Source organism: Diceros bicornis, chromosome 12, assembly GCF_020826845.1.
Source record: "Diceros bicornis minor isolate mBicDic1 chromosome 12, mDicBic1.mat.cur, whole genome shotgun sequence".
Taxonomy (NCBI): Eukaryota; Metazoa; Chordata; class Mammalia; order Perissodactyla; family Rhinocerotidae; genus Diceros; species Diceros bicornis.
In genome coordinates, this window is record NC_080751.1 from 1,803,205 (window position 1) to 1,831,132 (window position 27,928).

A 27,928-nucleotide genomic window follows, 5' to 3' on the forward strand; every position below is an offset into this window, starting at 1 on the left:
TCAGTTCTGGGCATCTTTGAAATACCTATACAAACTTGTTCCTACATAGTAACTTGCTACTTGGAATGAGAAAGTGCTTGCTTAGAGCAACGGGCTACATATTCTGAATGCCCGAAATGGGAATCTGTGTCAAAACATTGTTCGAAATTATGTGATCCTTACTAGATGGAAGTAAGGGAGATGGGGCATGAAGTTATTTCTAGGAGTTGGAGACATACCCACTTTAGCTCAGTTCTGGGCTTCTTTGAAATACCTATACAAACTTGTTCCTACATAGTATATTGCTACTTGGAATGAGAAAGTGCTTGCTTAAAGCAACGGGCTACATGTTCTGAATGCCCGAATTGGGAATCTGTGTCGAAACTTTGTTAGAAATAATATGATCCTTTCTAGATGGAAGTAAGGGAGATGGGGCATGAAGTTATTTCTAGGAGTTGGAGACATACCCACTTTAGCTCAGTTCTGGGCATCTTTGAAATACCTACACAAACTTGTTCCTACATAGTAACTTGCAACTTTGAATGAGAATATGCTTGCTTACAGCAACGTGCTATGTGTTCTGAATGCCAGAATTGGGAATCTGTGTCAAAACTTTGTTAGGAATTATGTGATCCGTTCTAGCTGGAAGTAAGGGATATGGGGCATGAAGTTCTTTCTAGCAGTTGGAGACATACCAAGTTTAGCTCAGTTCTGGGCATCTTTGAAATACCTATACAAACTTGTTCCTACATAGTAACTTCCAACTCTTAATGAGAATGTACTTGCTTACAGCAACGTGCTGTATGTTGTGAATGCCCGAATTGGGAATCTGTGTCAAAACATTGTTAGGAATTATGTGATCCTTACCAGCTGGAAGTAAGGGAGATGGGTCATGAAGATATTTCTAGGAGTTGGAGACATACCAAGTTTAGCTCAGTTCTGGGCATCTTTGAAATACCTATACAAACTTGTTCCTACATAGTACCTTGCAACATTGAATGAGAATGTGCTTGTTTACAGCAAGGTGCTACATGTTCTTAATGCCCGAATAGGGAATCTGTGTCAAAACGTTGTTAGGAATTATGTGATCCGTTCTAGCTGGAAGTAAGGGAGATGGAGAATGAAGTTATTTCTAGGAGTTGGAGACATACATAGTTTAACTCAGTTCTGGGCATCTTTGAAATACCTATACAAACTTGTTCCTACATAGTAACTTGCAACTTTTAATGAGAATGTGCTCGCTTACAGCAACGGGATATTTGTTGTGAATTCTCGAATTTGGAATCTGTGTCAAAACTTTGTTAGGAATTATGTCATCCTTACTAGATGGAAGTAAGGGAGATGGGGCATGAAGTAATTTCTAGGAGTTGGGTACATACCCACTTTAGCTCAGTTCTGGGCATCTTTGAAATACCTGTACAAACTTGTTCCTACATAGTAACTTGCTACTTGGAATGAGAAAGTGCTTGCTTAAAGCAACGGGCCACATGTTCTGAATGCCCTAATTGGTAATCTGTGTCAAAACTTTGTTAGTAATTATGTGATCCTTACTAGATGGAAGTAAGGGAGATGGGGCATGAAGTTATTTCTAGGGGCGGAGACATAGCCACTTTAGTTCAGTTCTGGGCATCTTTGAAATACCTATACAAACTTGTTCCTACATAGTAACTTGCAACTTTGAATGAGAATGTCCTTGCTTACAGCAACGTGCTATATGTTCTGAATGCCCGAATTGGGAATCTGTGTCAAAACTTTGTTAGGAATTATGTGATCCTTACTAGCTGGAAGTAGGGAGTTGGGGCATGAAGTTATTTCTAAGAGTTGAATACATACATAGTTTAGCTCAGTTCTGGGCATCTTTGAAATACCTATACAAACTTGTTCCTATATAGTAACTTGCTACTTGGAATGAGAAAGTGCTTGCTTAAAGCAACGTGCTACATGTTCTGAATGCCCGAATTGGGAATCTGTGTCAAAACTTTGTTAGGAATTATGTGATCCTTACTAGATGGAAGTAAGGGAGATGGGGCATGAAGATATTTCAAGGAGTTTGAGACATACCCACTTTAGCTCAGTTCTGCGCATCTTTGAAATACCTATACAAACTTGTTCCTACATAGTAACTTGCTACTTGGAATGAGAAAGTGCTTGCTTAAAGCAACGTGCTATATGTTCTGAATGCCCGAATTAGGAATCTGTGTCAAAACTTTGTTAGGTATTATGTGATCCTTACTAGATGGAAGTAAGGGAGATGGGGCATGAAGTTATTTCTAGGAATTGGAGACATACCAAGTTTAGCTCAGTTCTGGGCATCTTTGAAATACCTATACAAAATTGTTCCTACATAGTAACTTGCAACTTTGAATGAGAATGTGCTTGCTTACAGCAACGTGCTATATGTTGTGAATGCCTGAATTGGGAATCTGTGTCAAAACTTTGTTAGAAATTATGTGATCCTTAGTAGCTGGAAGTAAGGGAGATGGGGCATGAAGTTATTTCTAGGAGTTGGAGACATACCAAGTTTAGCTCAGTTCTGGGCATCTTTGAAATACCTATACAAACTTGTTCCTATATAGTAACTTGCTACTTGGAATGAGAAAGTGCTTGCTTAAAGCAACGTGCTATATGTTCTGAATGCCTGAATTAGGAATCTGTGTCAAAACCTTGTTAGGAATTATGTGATCCTTACTAGCTGCAAGTAAGGGAGATGGGGCATGAAGTTATTTCTAGGAGTTGGAGACATACCCACTTTAGTTCAGTTCTGGGCATCATTGAAATACCTATACAAACTTGTTCCCACATAGTAACTTGCAACTTTGAATGAGAATGTGCTTGCTTACAGCAACGTGCTATATGTTCTGATTGCCCGAATTGGGAATCTGTGTCAAAACTTTGTTAGGAATTATGTGATCCTTACTAGATGGAAGTAAGAGACATGGGGCATGAAGTTATTTCTAGGAGTTGGAGACATACCCACTTTAGCTCACTTCTGGGCATCATTGAAATACCTATACAAACTTGTTCCTACATAGTAACTTGCTACTTGGAATGAGAAAGTGCTTGCTTAATGCAACGTGCTATATGTTCTGAATGCCCGAATTAGGAATCTGTGTCAAAACTTTGTTAGGAATTATGTGATCCTTACTAGATGGAAGTAAGGGAGATGGGGCATGAAGTTATATCTAGGAGTTGGAGACATATCAAGTTTAGCTCAGTTCTGGGCATCTTTGAAATACCTGTACAAACTTGTTCCTACATAGTAACATGCTACTTGGAATGAGAAAGTGCTTGCTTAAAGCAACGTGCTATATGTTCTGAATGCCCGAATTGGGAATCTGTGTCAAAACTTTGTTAGGAATTATGTGATCCTTACTAGATGGAAGTAAGGGAGATGGGGCATGAAGTTATTTCTAGGGGTTGGAGACATAGCCACTTTAGTTCAGTTCTGGGCATCTTTGAAATACCTATACAAACTTGTTCCTACATAGTAACTTGCAACTTTGAATGAGAATGTGCTTGCTTACAGCAACGTGCTATATGTTCTGAATGCCCGAATTGGGAATCTGTGTCAAAACTTTGTTAGGAATTATGTGATCCTTACTAGCTGGAAGTAAGGGAGATGGGGCCTGAAGTTATTTCTAGGAGTTGGGGACATACCAAGTTTAGCTCAGTTCTGGGCATCTGTGTAATACCTATACAAACTTGTTCCTACATAGTAACTTGCTACTTGGAATGAGAAAGTTCTTGCTTAAAGCAACGTGCTATATGTTCTGAATGCCCGAATTAGGAACCTGTGTCAAAACTTTGTTAGGTATTATGTGATCCTTACTAGCTGCCTGTAAGGGAGATGGGGCATGAAGTTATTTCTAGGAGTTGGAGACATATCAAGTTTAGCTCAGTTCTGGGCATCTTTGAAATACCTGTACAAACTTGTTTCTACATAGTAACTTGCTACTTGGAATGAGAAAGTTCTTGCTTAAAGCAACGTGCTATATGTTCTGAATGCCCGAATTGGGAATCTGCGTCAAAACTTTGTTGGAAATTATGTGATCCTTACTAGATGGAAGTAAGGGAGATGGGGCATGAAATTATTTCTAGGAGTTGGAGACATATCAAGTTTAGCTCAGTTCTGGGCATCTTTGAAATACCTATACAAACTTGTTCCTATATAGTAACTTGCTACTTGGAATGAGAAAGTGCTTGCTTAAAGCAACGTGCTATATGTTCCGAATGCCCGAATTAGGAATCTGTGTCAAAACTTTGTTAGGAATTATGTGATCCTTACTAGCTGCAAGTAAGGGAGATGGAGCATGAAGTTATTTCTAGGAGTTGGAGACATACCCACTTTAGTTCAGTTCTGGGCATCATTGAAATACCTATACAAACTTGTTCCCACATAGTAACTTGCAACTTTGAATGAGAATGTGCTTGCTTACAGCAACGTGCTATATGTTCTGATTGCCCGAATTGGGAATCTGTGTCAAAACTTTGTTAGGAATTATGTGATCCTTACTAGATGGAAGTAAGAGACATGGGGCATGAAGTTATTTCTAGGAGTTGGAGACATACCCACTTTAGCTCACTTCTGGGCATCATTGAAATACCTATACAAACTTGTTCCTACATAGTAACTTGCTACTTGGAATGAGAAAGTGCTTGCTTAATGCAACGTGCTATATGTTCTGAATGCCCGAATTAGGAATCTGTGTCAAAACTTTGTTAGGAATTATGTGATCCTTACTAGATGGAAGTAAGGGAGATGGGGCATGAAGTTATATCTAGGAGTTGGAGACATATCAAGTTTAGCTCAGTTCTGGGCATCTTTGAAATACCTGTACAAACTTGTTCCTACATAGTAACATGCTACTTGGAATGAGAAAGTGCTTGCTTAAAGCAACGTGCTATATGTTCTGAATGCCCGAATTGGGAATCTGTGTCAAAACTTTGTTAGGAATTATGTGATCCTTACTAGATGGAAGTAAGGGAGATGGGGCATGAAGTTATTTCTAGGGGTTGGAGACATAGCCACTTTAGTTCAGTTCTGGGCATCTTTGAAATACCTATACAAACTTGTTCCTACATAGTAACTTGCAACTTTGAATGAGAATGTGCTTGCTTACAGCAACGTGCTATATGTTCTGAATGCCCGAATTGGGAATCTGTGTCAAAACTTTGTTAGGAATTATGTGATCCTTACTAGCTGGAAGTAAGGGAGATGGGGCCTGAAGTTATTTCTAGGAGTTGGGGACATACCAAGTTTAGCTCAGTTCTGGGCATCTGTGTAATACCTATACAAACTTGTTCCTACATAGTAACTTGCTACTTGGAATGAGAAAGTTCTTGCTTAAAGCAACGTGCTATATGTTCTGAATGCCCGAATTAGGAACCTGTGTCAAAACTTTGTTAGGTATTATGTGATCCTTACTAGCTGCCTGTAAGGGAGATGGGGCATGAAGTTATTTCTAGGAGTTGGAGACATATCAAGTTTAGCTCAGTTCTGGGCATCTTTGAAATACCTGTACAAACTTGTTTCTACATAGTAACTTGCTACTTGGAATGAGAAAGTTCTTGCTTAAAGCAACGTGCTATATGTTCTGAATGCCCGAATTGGGAATCTGCGTCAAAACTTTGTTGGAAATTATGTGATCCTTACTAGATGGAAGTAAGGGAGATGGGGCATGAAATTATTTCTAGGAGTTGGAGACATATCAAGTTTAGCTCAGTTCTGGGCATCTTTGAAATACCTATACAAACTTGTTCCTATATAGTAACTTGCTACTTGGAATGAGAAAGTGCTTGCTTAAAGCAACGTGCTATATGTTCCGAATGCCCGAATTAGGAATCTGTGTCAAAACTTTGTTAGGAATTATGTGATCCTTACTAGCTGCAAGTAAGGGAGATGGAGCATGAAGTTATTTCTAGGAGTTGGAGACATACCCACTTTAGTTCAGTTCTGGGCATCATTGATAAACCTATACAAACTTGTTCCCACATAGTAACTTGCAACTTTGAATGAGAATGTGCTTGCTTACAGCAACGTGCTATATGTTCTGATTGCCCGAATTGGGAATCTGTGTCAAAACTTTGTTAGGAATTATGTGAACCTTACTAGATGGAAGTAAGAGACATGGGGCATGAAGTTATTTCCAGGAGTTGGAGACATACCCACTTTAGCTCACTTCTGGGCATCATTGAAATACCTATAAAAACTTGTTCCTACATAGTAACTTGCTACTTGGAATGAGAAAGTGCTTGCTTAATGCAACGTGGTATATGTTCTGAAAGCCCGAATTGGGAATCTGTGTCAAAACTTTGTTAGGAATTATGTGATCCTTACTAGCTGGAAGTAAGGGAGATGGGGCATGAAGTTATTTCTAGGAGTTGGGGACATACCCACTTTAGCTCAGTTCTGCACATCTTTGAAATACCTGTACAAACTTGTTCCTACATAGTAACTTGCTAGTTGGAATGAGAAAGTGCTTGCTTAAAGCAGCGGGCTACATGTTCTGAATGCCCGAATTGGGAAGCTGTGTCAAAACTTTGTTAGAAATTATGTGATCCTTACTAGCTGGAAGTAAGGGAGATGGGGCCTGAAGTTATTTCTAGGAGTTGGGGACATAGCAAGTTTAGCTCAGTTCTGGGCATCTGTGAAATACCTATACAAACTTGTTCCTACATAGTAACTTGCTACTTGGAATGAGAAAGTGCTTGCTTAAAGCAACGTGCTATATGTTCTGAATGCCCGAATTAGGAATCTGTGTCAAAACTTTGTTAGGAATTATGTGATCCTTACTACCTGCCTGTAAGTGAGATGGGGCATGAAGTTATTTCTAGGAGTTGGAAACATATCAAGTTCAGCTCAGTTCTGGGCAGCTTTGAAATACCTGTACAAACTTGTTCCTACATAGTAACTTGCTACTTGGAATGAGAAAGTGCTTGCTTAAAGCAACGTGCTATATGTTCTGAATGCCCGAATTGGGAATCTGTGTCAAAACTTTGTTGGAAATTATGTGATCCTTACTAGATGGAAGTAAGGGAGATGGGGCATGAAGTTATTTCTAGGAGTTGGAGACATACCAAGTTTAGCTCAGTTCTGGGCATCTTTGAAATACCTATACAAACTTGTTCCTACATAGTAACTTGCAACTTTGAATGAGAATGTGCTTGCTTACAGCAACGTGCTATATGTTGTGAATGCCCGAATTGGGAATCTGTGTCAAAACTTTGCTAGGAATTATGTGATCCTTACTAGCTGGAAGTAAGGGAGATGGGGCATGAAGTTATTTCTAGGAGTTGGAGACATACCAAGTTTAGCTCAGTTCTGGGCATCTTTGAAATACCTATACAAACTTGTTCCTACATAGTAACTTGCTAGTTAGAATGAGAAAGTGCTTGCTTAAAGCAACGTGCTACATGTTCTGAATGTCCGAATTGGGAATCTATGTCAAAAATTTGTTAACAATTATGTGATCCTTACTAGATGGAAGTAAGGGAGATGGGGCATGAAGTTATTTCTAGGAGTTGGAGACATACCAAGTTTAGCTCAGTTCAGGGCATCTTTGAAATACCTATACAAACTTGTTCCTACATAGTAACTTGCTAGTTAAAATGAGAAAGTGCTTGCTTAATGCAACGTGGTATATGTTCTGAAAGCCCGAATTGGGAATCTGTGTCAAAACTTTGTTAGGAAATATGTGATCCTTACTAGCTGGAAGTAAGGGAGATGGGGCATGAAGTTATTTCTAGGAGTTGGAGACATACCAAGTTTAGCTCAGTTCAGGGCATCTTTGAAATACCTATACAAACTTGTTCCTACATAGTAACTTGCTAGTTAGAATGAGAAAGTGCTTGCTTAAAGCAACGTGCTACATGATCTGAATGCCCGAATTGGGAAGCTGTGTCAAAACTTTGTTAGGAATTATGTGATCCTTACTAGATGGAAGTAAGGGAGATGGGGCATGAAGTTATTTCTAGGAGTTGGAGACATACCCACTTTAGCTCAGTTCTGCGCATCTTTGAAATACCTGTACAAACTTGTTCCTACATAGTAACTTGCTACATGGAATGAGAAAGTGCTTGCTTAAAGCAGCGGGCTACATGTTCTGAATGCCCCATTTGTGAATCTGAGTCAAAACTTTGTTAGAAATTGTGTGATCCTTACTAGCTGGAAGTAAGGGAGATGGGGCCTGAAGTTATTTCTAGGAGTTGGGGACATAGCAAGTTTAGCTCAGTTCTGGGCATCTGTGAAATACCTATACAAACTTGTTCCTACATAGTAACTTGCTACTTGGAATGAGAAAGTGCTTGCTTAAAGCAACGTGCTATATGTTCTGAATGCCCGAATTAGGAATCTGTTTCAAAACTTTGTTGGAAATTATGTGATCCTTACTAGATGGAAGAAAGGGAGATGGGGCATGAAGTTATTTCTAGGAGTTGGAGACATATCCACTTTAGTTCAGTTCTGGGCATCATTGAAATACCTATACAAACTTGTTCCTACATAGTAACTTGCAACTTTGAATGAGAACGTGCTTGCTTACAGCAACGTGCTATATGTTGTGAATGCCCGAATTGGGAATCTGTGTCAAAACTTTGTTAAGAATTATGTGATCCTTACTAGCTGGAAGTAAGGGAGATGGGTCATGAAGTTATTTCTAGGAGTTGGAGACATACATAGTTTAGCTCAGTTCTGGGCATCTTTGAAATACCTGTACAAACTTGTTCCTACATAGTAACTTGCAACTTTGAATGAGAATGTGCTTGCTTACAGCAACGTGCTATATGTTCTGAATGCCCTAATTGGGAATCTGTGTCAAAATTTGTTAGGAATTATGTGATCCCTACTAGATGGAAGTAAGGGACATGGGGCATGAAGTTATATCTAGGAGATTGAGACATACCCACTTTAGATCAGTTCTGGGCATCTTTGAAATACCTATACAAACTTGTTCCTACATAGTAACTTGCTACTTGGAATGAGAAAGTGCTTGCTTAAAGCAACGTGCTATATGTTCTGAATGCCCGAATTAGGAATCTGTGTCAAAACTTTGTTAGGAATTATGTGATCCTTACTAAATGGAAGTAAGGGACATGGGGCATGAAGTTATATCTAGGAATTTGAGACATACCCACTTTAGCTCAGTTCTGGGCATCTTTGAAATACCTATACAAACTTGTTCCTACATAGTAACTTGCTGCTTGGAATGAGAAAGTGCTTGCTTAAAGCAACGTGCTATATGTTCTGAATGCCCGATTTAGGAATCTGTGTCAAAAGTTTGTTAGGTATTATGTGATCCTTACTAGCTGCAAGTAAGGGAGATGGAGCATGAAGTTATTTCTAGGAGTTGGAGACATATCAAGTTTAGCTCAGTTCTGGGCATCTTTGAAATACCTGTACAAACTTGTTCCTCCATAGTAACTTGCAACTTTGAATGAGAATGTGCTTGCTTACAGCAACGTGCTATATGTTCTGAATGCCCGATTTGGGAATCCGTGTCAAAACTTTGTTAGGAATTATGTGATCCTTACTAGATGGAAGTAAGGGACATGGGGCATGAAGTTATATCTAGGAATTTGAGACATACCCACTTTAGCTCAGTTCTGCGCACTTTGAAATACCTGTACAAACTTGTTCCTACATAGTACCTTGCTACATGGAATGAAAAAGTGCTTGCTTAAAGCAGCGGGCTACATGTTCTGAATTCCCGAATTGGGAATCTGAGTCAATACTTTGTTAGAAATTATGTGATCCTTACTAGATGGAAGTAAGGGAGATGGGGCCTGAAGTTATTTCTAGGAGTTGGGGAAATACCAAGTTTAGCTCAGTTCTGGGCATCATTGAAATACCTATAAAAACTTGTTCCTACATAGTAAGTTGCTACTTGGAATGAGAAATTGCTTGCTTAAAGCAACGTGCTATATGTTCTGAATGCCCGAATTAGGAATCTGTGTCAAAACTTTGTTAGGAATTATGTGATCCTTACTAGCTGCCTGTAAGGGAGATGGGGTATGAAGTTATTTCTAGGAGTTGGAGACATATCAAGTTTAGCTCAGTTCTGGGCATCTTTGAAATACCTGTACAAACTTGTTCCTACATAGTAACTTGCTACTTGGAATGATAAAGTTCTTGCTTAAAGCAACGTGCTATATGTTCTGAATGCCCGAATTGGGAATCTGTGTCAAAACTTTGTTGGAAATTATGTGATCCTTACTAGATGGAAGTAAGGGAGATGGGGCATGAAGTTATTTCTAGGAGTTGGAGACATACCAAGTTTAGCTCAGTTCTGGGCATCTTTGAAATACCTATACAAACTTGTTCCTACATAGTAACTTGCAACTTTGAATGAGAATGTGCTTGCTTACAGCAACGTGCTATATGTTGTGAATGCCCGAATTGGGAATCTGTGTCAAAACTTTTTAGGAATTTTGTGATCCTTACTAGCTGGAAGTAAGGGAGATGGGGCATGAAGTTATTTCTAGGAGTTGGAGACATACCAAGTTTAGCTCAGTTCAGGGCATCTTTGAAATACCTATACAAACTTGTTCCTACATAGTAACTTGCTAGTTAGAATGAGAAAGTGCTTGCTTAAAGCAACGTGCTACATGTTCTGAATGCCCGAATTGGGAAGCTGTGTTAAAACTTTGTTAGGAATTATGTGATCCTTACTAGATGGAAGTAAGGGAGATGGGGCATGAAGTTATTTCTAGGGGTTGGAGACATAGCCACTTTAGTTCAGTTCTGGGCATCTTTGAAATACCTATACAAACTTGTTCCTACATAGAAACTTGCAACTTTGAATGAGAATGTGCTTGCTTACAGCAACGTGCTATATGTTCTGAATGCCCGAATTGGGAATCTGTGTCAAAACTTTGTTAGGAATTATGTGATCCTTACTAGCTGGAAGTAAGGGAGATGGGGCCTGAAGTTATTTCTAGGAGTTGGGGACATACCAAGTTTAGCTCAGTTCTGGGCATCTGTGTAATACCTATACAAACTTGTTCCTACATAGTAACTTGCTACTTGGAATGAGAAAGTTCTTGCTTAAAGCAACGTGCTATATGTTCTGAATGCCCGAATTAGGAACCTGTGTCAAAACTTTGTTAGGTATTATGTGATCCTTACTAGCTGCCTGTAAGGGAGATGGGGCATGAAGTTATTTCTAGGAGTTGGAGACATATCAAGTTTAGCTCAGTTCTGGGCATCTTTGAAATACCTGTACAAACTTGTTTCTACATAGTAACTTGCTACTTGGAATGAGAAAGTTCTTGCTTAAAGCAACGTGCTATATGTTCTGAATGCCCGAATTGGGAATCTGCGTCAAAACTTTGTTGGAAATTATGTGATCCTTACTAGATGGAAGTAAGGGAGATGGGGCATGAAATTATTTCTAGGAGTTGGAGACATACCAAGTTTAGCTCAGTTCTGGGCATCTTTGAAATACCTATACAAACTTGTTCCTATATAGTAACTTGCTACTTGGAATGAGAAAGTGCTTGCTTAAAGCAACGTGCTATATGTTCCGAATGCCCGAATTAGGAATCTGTGTCAAAACTTTGTTAGGAATTATGTGATCCTTACTAGCTGCAAGTAAGGGAGATGGAGCATGAAGTTATTTCTAGGAGTTGGAGACATACCCACTTTAGTTCAGTTCTGGGCATCATTGATAAACCTATACAAACTTGTTCCCACATAGTAACTTGCAACTTTGAATGAGAATGTGCTTGCTTACAGCAACGTGCTATATGTTCTGATTGCCCGAATTGGGAATCTGTGTCAAAACTTTGTTAGGAATTATGTGAACCTTACTAGATGGAAGTAAGAGACATGGGGCATGAAGTTATTTCCAGGAGTTGGAGACATACCCACTTTAGCTCACTTCTGGGCATCATTGAAATACCTATAAAAACTTGTTCCTACATAGTAACTTGCTACTTGGAATGAGAAAGTGCTTGCTTAATGCAACGTGGTATATGTTCTGAAAGCCCGAATTGGGAATCTGTGTCAAAACTTTGTTAGGAATTATGTGATCCTTACTAGCTGGAAGTAAGGGAGATGGGGCATGAAGTTATTTCTAGGAGTTGGAGACATACCAAGTTTAGCTCAGTTGAGGGCATCTTTGAAATACCTATACAAACTTGTTCCTACATAGTAACTTGCTAGTTAGAATGAGAAAGTGCTTGCTTAAAGCAACGTGCTACATGATCTGAATGCCCGAATTGGGAAGCTGTGTCAAAACTTTGTTAGGAATTGTGTGATCCTTACTAGATGGAAGTAAGGGAGATGGGGCATGAAGTTATTTCTAGGAGTTGGAGACATACCCACTTTAGCTCACTTCTGCGCATCTTTGAAATACCTGTACAAACTTGTTCCTACATAGTAACTTGCTACATGGAATGAGAAAGTGCTTGCTTAAAGCAGCGGGCTACATGTTCTGAATGCCCCAATTGGGAATCTGAGTCAAAACTTTGTTAGAAATTATGTGATCCTTACTAGATGGAAGTAAGGGAGATGGGGCATGAAGTTATTTCTACGAGTTGGAAACATATCAAGTTCAGCTCAGTTCTGGGCAGCTTTGAAATACCTGTACAAACTTGTTCCTACATAGTAACATGCTACTTGGAATGAGAAAGTGCTTGCTTAAAGCAACGTGCTATATGTTCTGAATGCCCGAATTGGGAATCTGTGTCAAAACTTTGTTGGAAATTATGTGATCCTTACTAGATGGAAGTAAGGGAGATGGGGCATGAAGTTATTTCTAGGAGTTGGAGACATATCCACTTTAGTTCAGTTCTGGGCATCATTGAAATACCTATACAAACTTGTTCCTACATAGTAACTTGCAACTTTGAATGAGAATGTGCTTGCTTACAGCAACGTGCTATATGTTCTGAATGCCCGAATTAGGAATCTGTGTCAAAACTTTGTTAGGAATTATGTGATCCTTACTAGCTGCAAGTAAGGGAGATGGAGCATGAAGTTATTTCTAGGAGTTGGAGACATACCCACTTTAGTTCAGTTCTGGGCATCATTGATAAACCTATACAAACTTGTTCCCACATAGTAACTTGCAACTTTGAATGAGAATGTGCTTGCTTACAGCAACGTGCTATATGTTCTGATTGCCCGAATTGGGAATCTGTGTCAAAACTTTGTTAGGAATTATGTGAACCTTACTAGATGGAAGTAAGAGACATGGGGCATGAAGTTATTTCCAGGAGTTGGAGACATACCCACTTTAGCTCACTTCTGGGCATCATTGAAATACCTATATAAACTTGTTCCTACATAGTAACTTGCTACTTGGAATGAGAAAGTGCTTGCTTAATGCAACGTGGTATATGTTCTGAAAGCCCGAATTGGGAATCTGTGTCAAAACTTTGTTAGGAATTATGTGATCCTTACTAGCTGGAAGTAAGGGAGATGGGGCATGAAGTTATTTCTAGGAGTTGGAGACATACCAAGTTTAGCTCAGTTCAGGGCATCTTTGAAATACCTATACAAACTTGTTCCTACATAGTAACTTGCTAGTTAGAATGAGAAAGTGCTTGCTTAAAGCAACGTGCTACATGATCTGAATGCCCGAATTGGGAAGCTGTGTCAAAACTTTGTTAGGAATTATGTGATCCTTACTAGATGGAAGTAAGGGAGATGGGGCATGAAGTTATTTCTAGGAGTTGGAGACATACCCACTTTAGCTCAGTTCTGCGCATCTTTGAAATACCTGTACAAACTTGTTCCTACATAGTAACTTGCTACATGGAATGAGAAAGTGCTTGCTTAAAGCAGCGGGCTACATGTTCTGAATGCCCCAATTGGGAATCTGAGTCAAAACTTTGTTAGAAATTATGTGATCCTTACTAGCTGGAAGTAAGGGAGATGGGGCCTGAAGTTATTTCTAGGAGTTGGGGACATAGCAAGTTTAGCTCAGTTCTGGGCATCTGTGAAATACCTATACAAACTTGTTCCTACATAGTAACTTGCTACTTGGAATGAGAAAGTGCTTGCTTAAAGCAACGTGCTATATGTTCTGAATGCCCGAATTAGGAATCTGTTTCAAAACTTTGTTAGGAATTATGTGATCCTTACTAGATGGAAGTAAGGGAGATGGGGCATGAAGTTATTTCTAGGAGTTGGAAACATATCAAGTTCAGCTCAGTTCTGGGCAGCTTTGAAATACCTGTACAAACTTGTTCCTACATAGTAACATGCTACTTGGAATGAGAAAGTGCTTGCTTAAAGCAACGTGCTATATGTTCTGAATGCCCGAATTGGGAATCTGTGTCAAAACTTTGTTGGAAATTATGTGATCCTTACTAGATGGAAGAAAGGGAGATGGGGCATGAAGTTATTTCTAGGAGTTGGAGACATATCCACTTTAGTTCAGTTCTGGGCATCATTGAAATACCTATACAAACTTGTTCCTACATAGTAACTTGCAACTTTGAATGAGAATGTGCTTGCTTACAGCAACGTGCTATATGTTGTGAATGCCCGAATTGGGAATCTGTGTCAAAACTTTGTTAAGAATTATGTGATCCTTACTAGCTGGAAGTAAGGGAGATGGGGCATGAAGATATTTCTAGGAGTTGGAGACATACATAGTTTAGCTCAGTTCTGGGCATCTTTGAAATACCTATACAAACTTGTTCCTATATAGTAAATTGCTACTTGGAATGAGAAAGTGCTTGCTTAAAGCAACGTGCTATATGTTCTGAATGCCCGAATTAGGAATCTGTGTCAAAACTTTGTTAGGAATTATGTGATCCTTACTAGCTGCAAGTAAGGGAGATGGAGCATGAAGTTATTTCTAGGAGTTGGAGACATATCAAGTTTAGCTCAGTTCTGGGCATCTTTGAAATACCTGTACAAACTTGTTCTCCATAGTAACTTGCAACTTTGAATGAGAATGTGCTTGCTTACAGCAACGTGCTATATGTTCTGAATGCCCGATTTGGGAATCCGTGTCAAAACTTTGTTAGGAATTATGTGATCCTTACTAGATGGAAGTAAGGGACATGGGGCATGAAGTTATATCTAGGAATTTGAGACATACCCACTTTAGCTCAGTTCTGCGCACTTTGAAATACCTGTACAAACTTGTTCCTACATAGTACCTTGCTACATGTAATGAAAAAGTGCTTGCTTAAAGCAGCGGGCTACATGTTCTGAATGCCCGAATTGGGAATCTGAGTCAATACATTGTTAGAAATTATGTGATCCTTACTAGATGGAAGTAAGGGAGATGGGGCCTGAAGTTATTTCTAGGAGTTGGGGAAATACCAAGTTTAGCTCAGTTCTGGGCATCATTGAAATACCTATAAAAACTTGTTCCTACATAGTAAGTTGCTACTTGGAATGAGAAATTGCTTGCTTAAAGCAACGTGCTATATGTTCTGAATGCCCGAATTAGGAATCTGTGTCAAAACTTTGTTAGGAATTATGTGATCCTTACTAGCTGCCTGTAAGGGAGATGGGGTATGAAGTTATTTCTAGGAGTTGGAGACATATCAAGTTTAGCTCAGTTCTGGGCATCTTTGAAATACCTGTACAAACTTGTTCCTACATAGTAACTTGCTACTTGGAATGAGAAAGTTCTTGCTTAAAGCAACGTGCTATATGTTCTGAATGCCCGAATTGGGAATCTGTGTCAAAACTTTGTTGGAAATTATGTGATCCTTACTAGATGGAAGTAAGGGAGATGGGGCATGAAGTTATTTCTAGGAGTTGGAGACATACCAAGTTTAGCTCAGTTCTGGGCATCTTTGAAATACCTATACAAACTTGTTCCTACATAGTAACTTGCAACTTTGAATGAGAATGTGCTTGCTTACAGCAACGTGCTATATGTTGTGAATGCCCGAATTGGGAATCTGTGTCAAAACTTTGTTAGGAATTTTGTGATCCTTACTAGCTGGAAGTAAGGGAGATGGGGCATGAAGTTATTTCTAGGAGTTGGAGACATACCAAGTTTAGCTCAGTTCAGCGCATCTTTGAAATACCTATACAAACTTGTTCCTACATAGTAACTTGCTAGTTAGAATGAGAAAGTGCTTGCTTAAAGCAACGTGCTACATGTTCTGAATGCCCGAATTGGGAAGCTGTGTCAAAACTTTGTTAGGAATTATGTGATCCTTACTAGATGGAAGTAAGGGAGATGGGGCATGAAGTTATTTCTAGGAGTTGGAGACATACCCACTTTAGCTCAGTTCTGCGCATCTTTGAAATACCTGTACAAACTTGTTCCTACATAGTAACTTGCTACATGGAATGAGTAAGTGCTTGCTTAAAGCAGCGGGCTACATGTTCTGAATGCCCGAATTGGGAATCTGAGTCAAAACTTTGTTAGAAATTATGTGATCCTTACTAGCTGGAAGTAAGTGAGATGGGGCCTGAAGTTATTTCTAGGAGTTGGGGACATATCAAGTTCAGCTCAGTTCTGGGCAGCTTTGAAATACCTGTACAAACTTGTTCCTACATAGTAACTTGCTACTTGGAATGAGAAAGTGCTTGCTTAAAGCAACGTGCTACATGTTCTGAATGCCCGAATTGGGAAGCTGTGTCAAAACTTTGTTAGGAATTATGTGATCCTTACTAGATGGAAGTAAGGGAGATGGGGCATGAAGTTATTTCTAGGAGTTGGAGACATACCCACTTTAGCTCAGTTCTGCACATCTTTGAAATACCTGTACAAACTTGTTCCTACATAGTAACTTGCTAGTTGGAATGAGAAAGTGCTTGCTTAAAGCAGCGGGCTACATGTTCTGAATGCCCGAATTGGGAATCTGTGTCAAAACTTTGCTAGGAATTATGTGATCCTTACTAGCTGGAAGTAAGGGAGATGGGGCATGAAGTTATTTCTAGGAGTTGGAGACATACCAAGTTTAGCTCAGTTCTGGGCATCTTTGAAATACCTATACAAACTTGTTCCTACATAGTAACTTGCTAGTTAGAATGAGAAAGTGCTTGCTTAAAGCAACGTGCTACATGTTCTGAATGCCCGAATTGGGAATCTATGTCAAAAATTTGTTAAGAATTATGTGATCCTTACTAGATGGAAGTAAGGGAGATGGGGCATGAAGTTATTTCTAGGAGTTGGAGTCATACCAAGTTTAGCTCAGTTCAGGGCATCTTTGAAATACCTATACAAACTTGTTCCTACATAGTAACTTGCTAGTTAAAATGAGAAAGTGCTTGCTTAATGCAACGTGGTATATGTTCTGAAAGCCCGAATTGGGAATCTGTGTCAAAACTTTGTTAGGAATTATGTGATCCTTACTAGCTGGAAGTAAGGGAGATGGGGCATGAAGTTATTTCTAGGAGTTGGACACATACCAAGTTTAGCTCAGTTCAGGGCATCTTTGAAATACCTATACAAACTTGTTCCTACATAGTAACTTGCTAGTTAGAATGAGAAAGTGCTTGCTTAAAGCAACGTGCTACATGATCTGAATGCCCGAATTGGGAAGCTGTGTCAAAACTTTGTTAGGAATTATGTGATCCTTACTAGATGGAAGTAAGGGAGATGGGGCATGAAGTTATTTCTAGGAGTTGGAGACATACCCACTTTAGCTCAGTTCTGCGCATCTTTGAAATACCTGTACAAACTTGTTCCTACATAGTAACTTGCTACATGGAATGAGAAAGTGCTTGCTTAAAGCAGCGGGCTACATGTTCTGAATGCCCCAATTGGGAATCTGAGTCAAAACTTTGTTAGAAATTATGTGATCCTTACTAGCTGGAAGTAAGGGAGATGGGGCCTGAAGTTATTTCTAGGAGTTGGGGACATAGCAAGTTTAGCTCAGTTCTGGGCATCTGTGAAATACCTATACAAACTTGTTCCTACATAGTAACTTGCTACTTGGAATGAGAAAGTGCTTGCTTAAAGCAACGTGCTATATGTTCTGAATGCCCGAATTAGGAATCTGTTTCAAAACTTTGTTAGGAATTATGTGATCCTTACTAGATGGAAGTAAGGGAGATGGGGCATGAAGTTATTTCTAGGAGTTGGAAACATATCAAGTTCAGCTCAGTTCTGGGCAGCTTTGAAATACCTGTACAAACTTGTTCCTACATAGTAACATGCTACTTGGAATGAGAAAGTGCTTGCTTAAAGCAACGTGCTATATGTTCTGAATGCCCGAATTGGGAATCTGTGTCAAAACTTTGTTGGAAATTATGTGATCCTTACTAGATGGAAGAAAGGGAGATGGGGCATGAAGTTATTTCTAGGAGTTGGAGACATATCCACTTTAGTTCAGTTCTGGGCATCATTGAAATACCTATACAAACTTGTTCCTACATAGTAACTTGCAACTTTGAATGAGAATGTGCTTGCTTACAGCAACGTGCTATATGTTGTGAATGCCCGAATTAGGAATCTGTGTCAAAACTTTGTTAGGAATTATGTGATCCTTACTAGCTGCAAGTAAGGGAGATGGAGCATGAAGTTATTTCTAGGAGTTGGAGACATACCCACTTTAGTTCAGGTCTGGGCATCATTGATAAACCTATACAAACTTGTTCCCACATAGTAACTTGCAACTTTGAATGAGAATGTGCTTGCTTACAGCAACGTGCTATATGTTCTGATTGCCCGAATTGGGAATCTGTGTCAAAACTTTGTTAGGAATTATGTGAACCTTACTAGATGGAAGTAAGAGACATGGGGCATGAAGTTATTTCCAGGAGTTGGAGACATACCCACTTTAGCTCACTTCTGGGCATCATTGAAATACCTATAAAAACTTGTTCCTACATAGTAACTTGCTACTTGGAATGAGAAAGTGCTTGCTTAATGCAACGTGGTATATGTTCTGAAAGCCCGAATTGGGAATCTGTGTCAAAACTTTGTTAGGAATTATGTGATCCTTACTAGCTGGAAGTAAGGGAGATGGGGCATGAAGTTATTTCTAGGAGTTGGAGACATACCAAGTTTAGCTCAGTTCAGGGCATCTTTGACATACCTATACAAACTTGTTCCTACATAGTAACTTGCTAGTTAGAATGAGAAAGTGCTTGCTTAAAGCAACGTGCTACATGATCTGAATGCCCGAATTGGGAAGCTGTGTCAAAACTTTGTTAGGAATTATGTGATCCTTACTAGATGGAAGTAAGGGAGATGGGGCATGAAGTTATTTCTAGTTGTTGGAGACATACCCACTTTAGCTCAGTTCTGCGCATCTTTGAAATACCTGTACAAACTTGTTCCTACATAGTAATTTGCTACATGGAATGAGAAAGTGCTTGCTTAAAGCAGCGGGCTACATGTTCTGAATGCCCGAATTGGGAATCTGTGTCAAAACTTTGCTAGGAATTATGTGATCCTTACTAGCTGGAAGTAAGGGAGATGGGGCATGAAGTTATTTCTAGGAGTTGGAGACATACCAAGTTTAGCTCAGTTCTGGGCATCTTTGAAATACCTATACAAACTTGTTCCTACATAGTAACTTGCTAGTTAGAATGAGAAAGTGCTTGCTTAAAGCAACGTGCTACATGTTCTGAATGCCCGAATTGGGAATCTATGTCAAAAATTTGTTAAGAATTATGTGATCCTTACTAGATGGAAGTAAGGGAGATGGGGCATGAAGTTATTTCTAGGAGTTGGAGACATACCAAGTTTAGCTCAGTTCAGGGCATCTTTGAAATACCTATACAAACTTGTTCCTACATAGTAACTTGCTAGTTAAAATGAGAAAGTGCTTGCTTAATGCAACGTGGTATATGTTCTGAAAGCCCGAATTGGGAATCTGTGTCAAAACTTTGTTAGGAATTATGTGATCCTTACTAGCTGGAAGTAAGGGAGATGGGGCATGAAGTTATTTCTAGGAGTTGGACACATACCAAGTTTAGCTCAGTTCAGGGCATCTTTGAAATACCTATACAAACTTGTTCCTACATAGTAACTTGCTAGTTAGAATGAGAAAGTGCTTGCTTAAAGCAACGTGCTACATGATCTGAATGCCCGAATTGGGAAGCTGTGTCAAAACTTTGTTAGGAATTATGTGATCCTTACTAGATGGAAGTAAGGGAGATGGGGCCTGAGGTTATTTCTAGGAGTTGGGGACATAGCAAGTTTAGCTCAGTTCTGGGCATCTGTGAAATACCTATACAAACTTGTTCCTACATAGTAACTTGCTACTTGGAATGAGAAAGTGCTTGCTTAAAGCAACGTGCTATATGTTCTGAATGCCCGAATTAGGAATCTGTTTCAAAACTTTGTTAGGAATTATGTGATCCTTACTAGATGGAAGTAAGGGAGATGGGGCATGAAGTTATTTCTAGGAGTTGGAAACATATCAAGTTCAGCTCAGTTCTGGGCAGCTTTGAAATACCTGTACAAACTTGTTCCTACATAGTAACATGCTACTTGGAATGAGAAAGTGCTTGCTTAAAGCAACGTGCTATATGTTCTGAATGCCCGAATTGGGAATCTGTGTCAAAACTTTGTTGGAAATTATGTGATCCTTACTAGATGGAAGAAAGGGAGATGGGGCATGAAGTTATTTCTAGGAGTTGGAGACATATCCACTTTAGTTCAGTTCTGGGCATCATTGAAATACCTATACAAACTTGTTCCTACATAGTAACTTGCAACTTTGAATGAGAATGTGCTTGCTTACAGCAACGTGCTATATGTTGTGAATGCCCGAATTGGGAATCTGTGTCAAAACTTTGTTAAGAATTATGTGATCCTTACTAGCTGGAAGTAAGGGAGATGGGGCATGAAGTTATTTCTAGGAGTTGGAGACATACATAGTTTAGCTCAGTTCTGGGCATCTTTGAAATACCTATACAAACTTGTTCCTATATAGTAACTTGCTACTTGGAATGAGAAAGTGCTTGCTTAAAGCAACGTGCTATATGTTCTGAATGCCCGAATTAGGAATCTGTGTCAAAACTTTGTTAGGAATTATGTGATCCTTACTAGCTGCAAGTAAGGGAGATGGAGCATGAAGTTATTTCTAGGAGTTGGAGACATATCAAGTTTAGCTCAGTTCTGGGCATCTTTGAAATACCTGTACAAACTTGTTCCTACATAGTAACTTGCAACTTTGAATGAGAATGTGCTTGCTTACAGCAACGTGCTATATGTTCTGAATGCCCTAATTGGGAATCTGTGTCAAAACTTTGTTAGGAATTATGTGATCCTTACTAGATGGAAGTAAGGGACATGGGGCATGAAGTTATATCTAGGAGTTTGAGACATACCCACTTTAGCTCAGTTCTGGGCATCTTTGAAATACCTATACAAACTTGTTCCTACATAGTATCTTGCTACTTGGAATGAGAAAGTGCTTGCTTAAAGCAACGTGCTATATGTTCTGAATGCCCGAATTAGGAATCTGTGTCAAAACTTTGTTAGGAATTATGTGATCCTTACTAGATGGAAGTAAGGGACATGGGGCATGAAGTTATATCTAGGAATTTGAGACATACCCACTTTAGCTCAGTTCTGGGCATCTTTGAAATACCTATACAAACTTGTTCCTACATAGTAACTTGCTGCTTGGAATGAGAAAGTGCTTGCTTAAAGCAACGTGCTATATGTTCTGAATGCCCGATTTAGGAATCTGTGTCAAAACTTTGTTAGGAATTATGTGATCCTTACTAGCTGCAAGTAAGGGAGATGGAGCATGAAGTTATTTCTAGGAGTTGGAGACATATCAAGTTTAGCTCAGTTCTGGGCATCTTTGAAATACCTGTACAAACTTGTTCTCCATAGTAACTTGCAACTTTGAATGAGAATGTGCTTGCTTACAGCAACGTGCTATATGTTCTGAATGCCCGATTTGGGAATCCGTGTCAAAACTTTGTTAGGAATTATGTGATCCTTACTAGATGGAAGTAAGGGACATGGGGCATGAAGTTATATCTAGGAATTTGAGACATACCCACTTTAGCTCAGTTCTGCGCACTTTGAAATACCTGTACAAACTTGTTCCTACATAGTACCTTGCTACATGTAATGAAAAAGTGCTTGCTTAAAGCAGCGGGCTACATGTTCTGAATGCCCGAATTGGGAATCTGAGTCAATACATTGTTAGAAATTATGTGATCCTTACTAGATGGAAGTAAGGGAGATGGGGCCTGAAGTTATTTCTAGGAGTTGGGGAAATACCAAGTTTAGCTCAGTTCTGGGCATCATTGAAATACCTATAAAAACTTGTTCCTACATAGTAAGTTGCTACTTGGAATGAGAAATTGCTTGCTTAAAGCAACGTGCTATATGTTCTGAATGCCCGAATTAGGAATCTGTGTCAAAACTTTGTTAGGAATTTTGTGATCCTTACTAGCTGCCTGTAAGGGAGATGGGGTATGAAGTTATTTCTAGGAGTTGGAGACATATCAAGTTTAGCTCAGTTCTGGGCATCTTTGAAATACCTGTACAAACTTGTTCCTACATAGTAACTTGCTACTTGGAATGAGAAAGTTCTTGCTTAAAGCAACGTGCTATATGTTCTGAATGCCCGAATTGGGAATCTGTGTCAAAACTTTGTTGGAAATTATGTGATCCTTACTAGATGGAAGTAAGGGAGATGGGGCATGAAGTTATTTCTAGGAGTTGGAGACATACCAAGTTTAGCTCAGTTCTGGGCATCTTTGAAATACCTATACAAACTTGTTCCTACATAGTAACTTGCAACTTTGAATGAGAATGTGCTTGCTTACAGCAACGTGCTATATGTTGTGAATGCCCGAATTGGGAATCTGTGTCAAAACTTTGTTAGGAATTTTGTGATCCTTACTAGCTGGAAGTAAGGGAGATGGGGCATGAAGTTATTTCTAGGAGTTGGAGACATACCAAGTTTAGCTCAGTTCAGCGCATCTTTGAAATACCTATACAAACATGTTCCTACATAGTAACTTGCTAGTTAGAATGAGAAAGTGCTTGCTTAAAGCAACGTGCTACATGTTCTGAATGCCCGAATTGGGAAGCTGTGTCAAAACTTTGTTAGGAATTATGTGATCCTTACTAGATGGAAGTAAGGGAGATGGGGCATGAAGTTATTTCTAGGAGTTGGAGACATACCCACTTTAGCTCAGTTCTGCGCATCTTTGAAATACCTGTACAAACTTGTTCCTACATAGTAACTTGCTACATGGAATGAGTAAGTGCTTGCTTAAAGCAGCGGGCTACATGTTCTGAATGCCCAATTGGGAATCTGAGTCAAAACTTTGTTAGAAATTATGTGATCCTTACTAGCTGGAAGTAAGTGAGATGGGGCCTGAAGTTATTTCTAGGAGTTGGGGACATATCAAGTTCAGCTCAGTTCTGGGCAGCTTTGAAATACCTGTACAAACTTGTTCCTACATAGTAACTTGCTACTTGGAATGAGAAAGTGCTTGCTTAAAGCAACGTGCTACATGTTCTGAATGCCCGAATTGGGAAGCTGTGTCAAAACTTTGTTAGGAATTATGTGATCCTTACTAGATGGAAGTAAGGGAGATGGGGCATGAAGTTATTTCTAGGAGTTGGAGACATACCCACTTTAGCTCAGTTCTGCACATCTTTGAAATACCTGTACAAACTTGTTCCTACATAGTAACTTGCTAGTTGGAATGAGAAAGTGCTTGCTTAAAGCAGCGGGCTACATGTTCTGAATGCCCGAATTGGGAATCTGTGTCAAAACTTTGCTAGGAATTATGTGATCCTTACTAGCTGGAAGTAAGGGAGATGGGGCATGAAGTTATTTCTAGGAGTTGGAGACATACCAAGTTTAGCTCAGTTCTGGGCATCTTTGAAATACCTATACAAACTTGTTCCTACATAGTAACTTGCTAGTTAGAATGAGAAAGTGCTTGCTTAAAGCAACGTGCTACATGTTCTGAATGCCCGAATTGGGAATCTATGTCAAAAATTTGTTAAGAATTATGTGATCCTTACTAGATGGAAGTAAGGGAGATGGGGCATGAAGTTATTTCTAGGAGTTGGAGACATACCAAGTTTAGCTCAGTTCAGGGCATCTTTGAAATACCTATACAAACTTGTTCCTACATAGTAACTTGCTAGTTAAAATGAGAAAGTGCTTGCTTAATGCAACGTGGTATATGTTCTGAAAGCCCGAATTGGGAATCTGTGTCAAAACTTTGTTAGGAATTATGTGATCCTTACTAGCTGGAAGTAAGGGAGATGGGGCATGAAGTTATTTCTAGGAGTTGGACACATACCAAGTTTAGCTCAGTTCAGGGCATCTTTGAAATACCTATACAAACTTGTTCCTACATAGTAACTTGCTAGTTAGAATGAGAAAGTGCTTGCTTAAAGCAACGTGCTACATGATCTGAATGCCCGAATTGGGAAGCTGTGTCAAAACTTTGTTAGGAATTATGTGATCCTTACTAGATGGAAGTAAGGGAGATGGGGCCTGAGGTTATTTCTAGGAGTTGGGGACATAGCAAGTTTAGCTCAGTTCTGGGCATCTGTGAAATACCTATACAAACTTGTTCCTACATAGTAACTTGCTACTTGGAATGAGAAAGTGCTTGCTTAAAGCAACGTGCTATATGTTCTGAATGCCCGAATTAGGAATCTGTTTCAAAACTTTGTTAGGAATTATGTGATCCTTACTAGATGGAAGTAAGGGAGATGGGGCATGAAGTTATTTCTAGGAGTTGGAAACATATCAAGTTCAGCTCAGTTCTGGGCAGCTTTGAAATACCTGTACAAACTTGTTCCTACATAGTAACATGCTACTTGGAATGAGAAAGTGCTTGCTTAAAGCAACGTGCTATATGTTCTGAATGCCCGAATTGGGAATCTGTGTCAAAACTTTGTTGGAAATTATGTGATCCTTACTAGATGGAAGAAAGGGAGATGGGGCATGAAGTTATTTCTAGGAGTTGGAGACATATCCACTTTAGTTCAGTTCTGGGCATCATTGAAATACCTATACAAACTTGTTCCTACATAGTAACTTGCAACTTTGAATGAGAATGTGCTTGCTTACAGCAACGTGCTATATGTTGTGAATGCCCGAATTGGGAATCTGTGTCAAAACTTTGTTAAGAATTATGTGATCCTTACTAGCTGGAAGTAAGGGAGATGGGGCATGAAGTTATTTCTAGGAGTTGGAGACATACATAGTTTAGCTCAGTTCTGGGCATCTTTGAAATACCTATACAAACTTGTTCCTATATAGTAACTTGCTACTTGGAATGAGAAAGTGCTTGCTTAAAGCAACGTGCTATATGTTCTGAATGCCCGAATTAGGAATCTGTGTCAAAACTTTGTTAGGAATTATGTGATCCTTACTAGCTGCAAGTAAGGGAGATGGAGCATGAAGTTATTTCTAGGAGTTGGAGACATATCAAGTTTAGCTCAGTTCTGGGCATCTTTGAAATACCTGTACAAACTTGTTCCTACATAGTAACTTGCAACTTTGAATGAGAATGTGCTTGCTTACAGCAACGTGCTATATGTTCTGAATGCCCTAATTGGGAATCTGTGTCAAAACTTTGTTAGGAATTATGTGATCCTTACTAGATGGAAGTAAGGGACATGGGGCATGAAGTTATATCTAGGAGTTTGAGACATACCCACTTTAGCTCAGTTCTGGGCATCTTTGAAATACCTATACAAACTTGTTCCTACATAGTATCTTGCTACTTGGAATGAGAAAGTGCTTGCTTAAAGCAACGTGCTATATGTTCTGAATGCCCGAATTAGGAATCTGTGTCAAAACTTTGTTAGGAATTATGTGATCCTTACTAGATGGAAGTAAGGGACATGGGGCATGAAGTTATATCTAGGAATTTGAGACATACCCACTTTAGCTCAGTTCTGGGCATCTTTGAAATACCTATACAAACTTGTTCCTACATAGTAACTTGCTGCTTGGAATGAGAAAGTGCTTGCTTAAAGCAACGTGCTATATGTTCTGAATGCCCGATTTAGGAATCTGTGTCAAAACTTTGTTAGGAATTATGTGATCCTTACTAGCTGCAAGTAAGGGAGATGGAGCATGAAGTTATTTCTAGGAGTTGGAGACATATCAAGTTTAGCTCAGTTCTGGGCATCTTTGAAATACCTGTACAAACTTGTTCTCCATAGTAACTTGCAACTTTGAATGAGAATGTGCTTGCTTACAGCAACGTGCTATATGTTCTGAATGCCCGATTTGGGAATCCGTGTCAAAACTTTGTTAGGAATTATGTGATCCTTACTAGATGGAAGTAAGGGACATGGGGCATGAAGTTATATCTAGGAATTTGAGACATACCCACTTTAGCTCAGTTCTGCGCACTTTGAAATACCTGTACAAACTTGTTCCTACATAGTACCTTGCTACATGTAATGAAAAACTGCTTGCTTAAAGCAGCGGGCTACATGTTCTGAATGCCCGAATTGGGAATCTGAGTCAATACATTGTTAGAAATTATGTGATCCTTACTAGATGGAAGTAAGGGAGATGGGGCCTGAAGTTATTTCTAGGAGTTGGGGAAATACCAAGTTTAGCTCAGTTCTGGGCATCATTGAAATACCTATAAAAACTTGTTCCTACATAGTAAGTTGCTACTTGGAATGAGAAATTGCTTGCTTAAAGCAACGTGCTATATGTTCTGAATGCCCGAATTAGGAATCTGTGTCAAAACTTTGTTAGGAATTTTGTGATCCTTACTAGCTGCCTGTAAGGGAGATGGGGTATGAAGTTATTTCTAGGAGTTGGAGACATATCAAGTTTAGCTCAGTTCTGGGCATCTTTGAAATACCTGTACAAACTTGTTCCTACATAGTAACTTGCTACTTGGAATGAGAAAGTTCTTGCTTAAAGCAACGTGCTATATGTTCTGAATGCCCGAATTGGGAATCTGTGTCAAAACTTTGTTGGAAATTATGTGATCCTTACTAGATGGAAGTAAGGGAGATGGGGCATGAAGTTATTTCTAGGAGTTGGAGACATACCAAGTTTAGCTCAGTTCTGGGCATCTTTGAAATACCTATACAAACTTGTTCCTACATAGTAACTTGCAACTTTGAATGAGAATGTGCTTGCTTACAGCAACGTGCTATATGTTGTGAATGCCCGAATTGGGAATCTGTGTCAAAACTTTGTTAGGAATTTTGTGATCCTTACTAGCTGGAAGTAAGGGAGATGGGGCATGAAGTTATTTCTAGGAGTTGGAGACATACCAAGTTTAGCTCAGTTCAGCGCATCTTTGAAATACCTATACAAACATGTTCCTACATAGTAACTTGCTAGTTAGAATGAGAAAGTGCTTGCTTAAAGCAACGTGCTACATGTTCTGAATGCCCGAATTGGGAAGCTGTGTCAAAACTTTGTTAGGAATTATGTGATCCTTACTAGATGGAAGTAAGGGAGATGGGGCATGAAGTTATTTCTAGGAGTTGGAGACATACCCACTTTAGCTCAGTTCTGCGCATCTTTGAAATACCTGTACAAACTTGTTCCTACATAGTAACTTGCTACATGGAATGAGTAAGTGCTTGCTTAAAGCAGCGGGCTACATGTTCTGAATGCCCAATTGGGAATCTGAGTCAAAACTTTGTTAGAAATTATGTGATCCTTACTAGCTGGAAGTAAGTGAGATGGGGCCTGAAGTTATTTCTAGGAGTTGGGGACATATCAAGTTCAGCTCAGTTCTGGGCAGCTTTGAAATACCTGTACAAACTTGTTCCTACATAGTAACTTGCTACTTGGAATGAGAAAGTGCTTGCTTAAAGCAACGTGCTACATGTTCTGAATGCCCGAATTGGGAAGCTGTGTCAAAACTTTGTTAGGAATTATGTGATCCTTACTAGATGGAAGTAAGGGAGATGGGGCATGAAGTTATTTCTAGGAGTTGGAGACATACCCACTTTAGCTCAGTTCTGCACATCTTTGAAATACCTGTACAAACTTGTTCCTACATAGTAACTTGCTAGTTGGAATGAGAAAGTGCTTGCTTAAAGCAGCGGGCTACATGTTCTGAATGCCCGAATTGGGAATC